Raw genomic sequence first — 6,749 nt, forward strand, 5'->3', positions numbered from 1 at the left:
TCTTCATCAGACCTTTGCATTAAACCAGCCACAGAGACACATATCCACACTCAGTGGTTTCATGACTAGCCTTGGCTGCACTTCAATGGAGAGAAAAATAAAATGACTTGCGCACACTACAGCAGTTCTATGGGAGGGCCACTTCCCATTGTTAAGAGTGGTACAATTTCCAAAGCAGTGCGCTGCTCTTCAAAGCCATGCAGCGTCAGCAGCTCATAAGGCAGCTGCTGTTGCTGATGGGAAGAAGGCAGGAATTTGAGAACACGGCACAAAAGGCTCTTAAAGTAGTAGAGAATGAAAGCCTGGCACTCTGATAAACTGTTTAGTGATCTGCAAGGTATGGGTTTTTGCATGTACCGGTTTCAGAGCAGGTCATATGCAAACAGTTTCTAAATCCAACTGTTCTTCTGTATTATTAGCCTTGCTAATCACAAAAGCAGGAAAACAAAGTTTTGTCACGCAGGTCAAGACAATTGCCCATCAAACAGAATCTTCTCTTTTATGGACAAGAGTCAGGGGCATGATATCAGTCTCTTGTAGCCAGGCCTCATAAATCCCAGGAGTAGGAAAATATGATTGCGTTGAGGTAATGCCTTCCACCTGTCAGGGGTCTCATTAGAGTCCTCTAAGGTTGGAAGGGCAAGAGTCTGAAGCCAGGCTGGGTCAGGCCATGCCATGAAGGCAATTTGCTCCAGCTGAGCAGAGGGAATAACAGAGAAAGTGCCAGGTCCAACATTCACACTGAGTGGTCTGTTGAGGGAGGCTTCCTTCCCTTAAGGGAAGTTTCAGGTGCCATAAGAACACAAGAACAGCCCCACTGGATCAGGCCACAGGCCCATCTAATCCAGCTTCCTGTATCTCACAGCGGCCCACCAAATGCCCCAGGGAGCACACCAGATAACAAGAGACCTCATCCTGGTGCCCTCCCTTGCATCTGGCATTCTGACATAACCCATTTCTAAAATCAGGAGGTTGCGCATGCACATCATGGCTTGTACCCCTTAATGGATTTTTCCTCCAGAAACTTGTCCAATCCCCTTTTAAAGGCGTCTAGGCTAGACGCCATCACCACATCCTGTGGCAAGGAGTTCCACAGACCAACCACACGCTGAGGGACACTCCGGTTTATAAGCATTCCCAGAGGCATATCCAAGCTCCAAGATCTGATCCCAGCTTCTATGTGAATGGATGTCTGCAGAGGCTCTATGTAAATTTCCCTCACTAAGTATAAAAGGTCTTTGTGGAAACTCCCAGAACCAGCTTGTTTGTTTCCCTGGTCACAAGAGGAAACCAGTAAAATTTTTGTCACCTCATACAAAGTGTTTACATACTTTGCAGACCCTAAAGGTCAAGAGGAATTTTGGTGCATTCAGTGCATATTGCCTCCAAACATGAAGGTTTCATTAGTCATCACTAGCCTTGACAGATCTGACCTCCATACATTTGCCTAATCCTCTTTTCAAAGCATCTAAACCAGTAGTTCAAAGCATCTAAACCAGTGTGTCTGGGACCCAGTTTTGGGTGGTTTGTGAAATCGACAGGGAAGATTAGGCTATGTGCATCAAGGATTAAGAATTTATGCCCAACATTGCATATACACAATAGGGATCATAATAATGGTTGGCAACTTTCAGTCTCAAAAGACTCTGGTATAAGCCTACAGCACCTGGTATTCCCAAGCGGTCTCCCATCCAAGTACTAACCAGGCCTGACCCTGCTTAGCTTCCAAGATCAGACAAGATCAGGCATGTGCAGGGTAACAGTTGCTGCATAATAGGGATCAAATAAGGATCACAGGGTACACCTGTGGGCTGGGCAGAAATGGATTAAACAAGCTGCTATGTGGAGTGAGGAGCACTGCTGCCCAATCACCATTATAGCCACATTCCTTGGCATTTATAAATCAGGCAGCAGCCTCTAGGGCCTCTAAAAAGTTTGAGAACCACTGATCTAAGCCCTCATCACATCTTATGGTGGGTTGCTCCATAAAAGAATTACGTTTGCACATCCAATTCCATGGTCTCAGAACTTTTGAAGATATGCCTTCCCATCCACCTCTAAAACTCCAGTAAAATGTCTCATGCTTCCTATTTGGATATCTTATGAGCCTAATGGCTCATAAACATATAGATCTCCCAATCCAAGGTTGTAAGGCCTCTAACGGCAGCACAATTGTTGCACAGCCATCATGCTTGTTGGAGCCACTAGTGGAAAGGCTGAAGGCTCCATGCACCTGCCACACAGGGGCCTAGCCCACATTGGAGCAGGTAAAGTAGCCTGCAAAGGCAGGGTGTGTGTGGTCCAGGAGAGCAGAAATCAGTTCACAGGTGGGGATCAGTTCAACAGTGTGCACCAGGATGCTATCCCCATTTTTCCAGCCCGATACATCCCCTGCTTCTCCTTGGACTTACACCAGCAAAATACCTGGTGTAAGTATGAGGAGATCCACTGGCCTATCAGGAGGTAAATAGTGACTTACTTCTCCCCAGTTGCCCCCAAAACGGTTGCATGTATTCCATCAAAGCAGCTATATGGTGGGTGATGTGTGGGGGATAGAGTTGGGCTCTAAAGATTTCCGGGCCATGTGGAGAATAAACAGCCTGTTTAAACCATCCTCTAAATTTTTCAGTAACATCACATTAAAGTGGGCCAGTGTGAGACAAACCTATGCAATCAGTAGGCAGTAAGAACATAAGAACATAAGAACAGCCCCACTGGATCAGGCCATAGGCCCATCTAGTCCAGCTTCCTGTATCTCACAGCGGCCCACCAAATGCCCCAGGGAGCACACCAGATAACAAGAGACCTCATCCTGGTGCCCTCCCTTGCATCTGGCATTCTGACATAACCCATTTCTAAAATCAGGAGGTTGCGCATACACATCATGGCTTGTACCCCGTAATGGATTTTTCCTCCAGAAACTTGTCCAATCCCCTTTTAAAGGCATCCAGGCTAGACACCAGCACCACATCCTGTGGCAAGGAGTTCCACAGACCAACCACATGCTGAGTAAAGAAATATTTTCTTTTGTCTGTCCTAACCCGCCCAACACTCAATTTTAGTGGATGTCCCCTGGTTCTGGTATTATGTGAGAGTGTAAAGAGCATCTCCCTATCCACTCTGTCTATCCCCTGTATAATTTTGTATGTCTCAATCATACAAAAGCATCTAGTGGCACAGGTTATAAAATACCTATTAAATCATAAGGCATCTAGTGGCACAGGTTATAAAATACCTATTAAGATGAGAGGGTTGTACAAAATGTCTATGAAATTCTTTACAATTCCAAAATAGATTGACTTGATTGACAAGTATCCCATAGCACCTGCAAACACTGCAACCTCAAAAAGACAATGGTTCTGTTTTTTCTTCACACCCCACATTCAGTACAACTTCACTGGAATACAGAAAGAGCTCAGGTTTAAAATGAATATTTTTCACAGTTTGAGTTGGATGAGAGGGAAGCCTGCAACAGACTTGTCACAACTTCTAGATCAGTGGTTCTCAAACTTTTTAGAATGACAATCTGTTGGGACCCACCGGAAGTGGTGCCATTAACCTGGAAGTGACATCATCAAGCAAGAAAAAAAATTTTTAACACCCCATATGATAAAATCAAATTAATGACATAAACTAAACATTTACAATAAGTTAAAAAAATTATTTAAAATAAAGAACCCTCCTAAACCTTTCAAGCAGTTGCTGATCTGTTTTTTAAAAATTCCACAAACATCCCAAAGGCTCCAATCCTATCCACACCTACCTGGGAGTAAACCCCATTTGACTATCATTGTTAAAAGCACATACCTAGTAGCCTGTTAAAAGTTCAGATCTGTAACATTTCCCCAAAAGCAGTCACATACCATGATAGCATCAAGTCTAATCTATTAAAAATAAAATACACATTGAAATGACTGGGGACCCACCTGAAATTGGCTTGAAACCCACCTAGTGGGTTCTGACCCATAGTTTGAGAAACACTGTTCTAGACCACTTGAATGCATGTTGCACTTTCCTTACCGCAGATTAAGGATCACTGATACAGAGCATGATGTTCTCTCTCTCAAAACCAATTTTACTTTCTGAAATTGTCTCAATACAAGAAGGAATCTGCTCTGAAACCGTACACCATCTGTAGGATCTAGGCCTCTCCTGGCCACTGATCCTCAAATCTCATCAAACCCGCGATTCTGGGAAGAAATAGCGGTTTCAGAGAAGAAGGGTCCAGCCAGGGACTGTTTTTTCTACAAGGGAACCCAGCCATCGATGTCAGTGATGGTGAGGATTCAATGTTGAAATTAAGCCGAAGGCTCCAAGCAGTGAAGGAAGCTGAAAGAAGCAACTGAGTGTTGTTCCATTGTGTGTGTCTGGCATTAATTGACTAATTGACTGCCTGATTAAGCTTTTGCCCAAGAGAAGGAAAAGGAGAGGCAGGCTTTCCCCCTCCTGGGAGAAGAGGAAGGAGGGGGATGCTTTCTTTGCGTATTTGTTTGTTGATGTAAGAAGAAGCTTTGGAGGAGATCTGCTGAGCTTGTTATGGAAATATGAGTGCATAACTCTAACTTTATAAATCTAAAATTTGTTGGATTACAAATTAACCGTCTTGGAATACAATTATTGTTGTGGAGTGTTCAGTTTCGTTTTCCTGTGGAGAGCTTGTGGCGTGCCTGTGGAGAGCAGCTGAAGACCTGCATTTTATTTATTTTTTTTGTTTTACAAAAGTGGTTGATTTTTTACATTTCTTTGAATATCTCCTGGAAAGGAATGTGGTTGACACAGAAACAAATATAAATAACAGAAATAAGATATAAACGACAGAAAGAAGAACATCAGGGACATCTAGTGGACTAAAAAAGATACTACAAGGACAAGAACAGGACTTGACAAGTGAAGTAAGAAGAAAGAAGATATAAGAAGGAAGAAAAAGGATAACAGGAAAAGGAGTGAAAGTTATGAGCTCTTCTGCCCTGGAGTCCAGCTTGAGAAAACTAACATGAGAGGAACCAAAAGGGAAAGAATGGAAGCAGACAATACAAGACAATATAGAGAAATTAGTGGTGATGGGACAGCAACAAACAAATCAATATCTGCGGGTTCAAGCTAGTTTGGATGCATTAGCTACACAACTAAATGATCTTAATGTGCAACTTAAAGATGTTATATCCGAATCACATGAGAAAAAACAAAGGATTATGGAAAAAGTATTGGAAATGGGAAAGCTACAAGCAAATTGATATTTACAAATCCAAATTAGCCTGGAAATCTTAATTCAACAGATAAATGAGTCTAATACGCAACAAACAGGAGAGGATCAACAAAAGAGCAAAGAAATAGAAGATAAATCCAAAACACTGGAGACAGGACAAAACAAACAATTGGAAGAGACAAAGTTATTGGAGATAGCTGGGAAGATAAAGACTAAAAAGTCACCAGACCCCAAAGGAGAAGAAATATTTCAACTAATTGATGCAGATTGGATTGATCAAGTGAAGGTAGAAGAAATACTTCAACCAACTGACATAGATTGGAATGATCAAGTGAAGGAGATGACTCATCAAGATGTTGATTTAGCAAGAAGGGCGAGTACATTAAACCGTGATGTGTTAAGAGGAATTTATGTAAAATTTATTAGAAAAGAAAGATGGAAAGTTAAATTCTAGAGAAGAGAAGAGATTTGGCAGACCTGTGGATATTTGGGTTGGAGACAAGGGAACAGATAAAAAGAAAGACAGTAATGTGTTAATTTTGTATGTTCGAAATTAAAGTTTATTAGATGCCAATGAGAATTTATATAAGTTTTATAGGTGATATGTAATGTGTATAAAAATTTTAATTAGCATGATATTAATAGATGTTAGAATTTTAGAGGATAATTCTAATGAATTAGAATTAATTTTAGGTGATATTGTTTTGGATGTTTACGTATATGTTTATGTATTTAGTCATGAGGATATATTAATTTTGCATGTTATAGATAGAGAAATGATATATGTAATAATTAGGATATTAAAAGTTGCTAGAATTTAATATGTTAGATATTGGATTATGATATTAATTCTTGATAGGATTTTATATGCTAGATATTGGAAAGACACAAAGATCCCAATGAATGATGAATTAATAGAGAAAATAATGAATGTGGACAGATTTCTAGAGAGCTTGGATCAACAGTGAAACCAATATAGATTGAGTAATGAAAATTATTTTATGCTTGGTTGAAAATAAAGTTGTAGAAGTATAAGATAGGGTATTTAGATGAATGTATAATATATATGATATATTATATATGATATGATATAATAGATAAATGATAAATGATAAATGATATTAAGAGGCTAACATAGAAGAGGAACTGGATTAGGAAATATGTTATAGTGATGAAACAACACAGTCCTGGAACGTGCTGGAATCCCTAGCATGTATGCACTGCTGAAACAGAGACACCTGCGTTGGCTCGGTCATGTCCTGAGAATGGATGATGGCCGGACCCCAAAGGATCTCCTCTATGGAGAACTCGTGCAAGGAAAGCGCCCTACAGGTAGACCACAGCTGCAATACAAGGACATCTGCAAGAGGGATCTGAAGGCCTTAGGAGTGGACCTCAACAAGTGGGAAACCCTGGCCTCTGAGCGGCCCGCTTGGAGGCAGGCTGTGCAGCATGGCCTTTCCCAGTTTGAAGAGACACTTGGCCAATAGTCTGAGGCTAAGAGGCAAAGAAGGAAGGCCCATAGCCAGGGAGACAGACCAGG

At 41.2% G+C, this 6,749-nt stretch overlaps 1 pseudogene; it reads right to left on the reverse strand.

The window, feature by feature from the left end:
- Window positions 1-1,654: 1,654 nt before the first annotated feature.
- LOC136656693 (5S ribosomal RNA) lies at window positions 1,655-1,774 on the reverse strand (annotated as a pseudogene).
- Window positions 1,775-6,749: the final 4,975 nt, after the last annotated feature.

Source organism: Tiliqua scincoides, chromosome 6, assembly GCF_035046505.1.
Source record: "Tiliqua scincoides isolate rTilSci1 chromosome 6, rTilSci1.hap2, whole genome shotgun sequence".
Lineage (NCBI taxonomy): Eukaryota > Metazoa > Chordata > Lepidosauria > Squamata > Scincidae > Tiliqua > Tiliqua scincoides.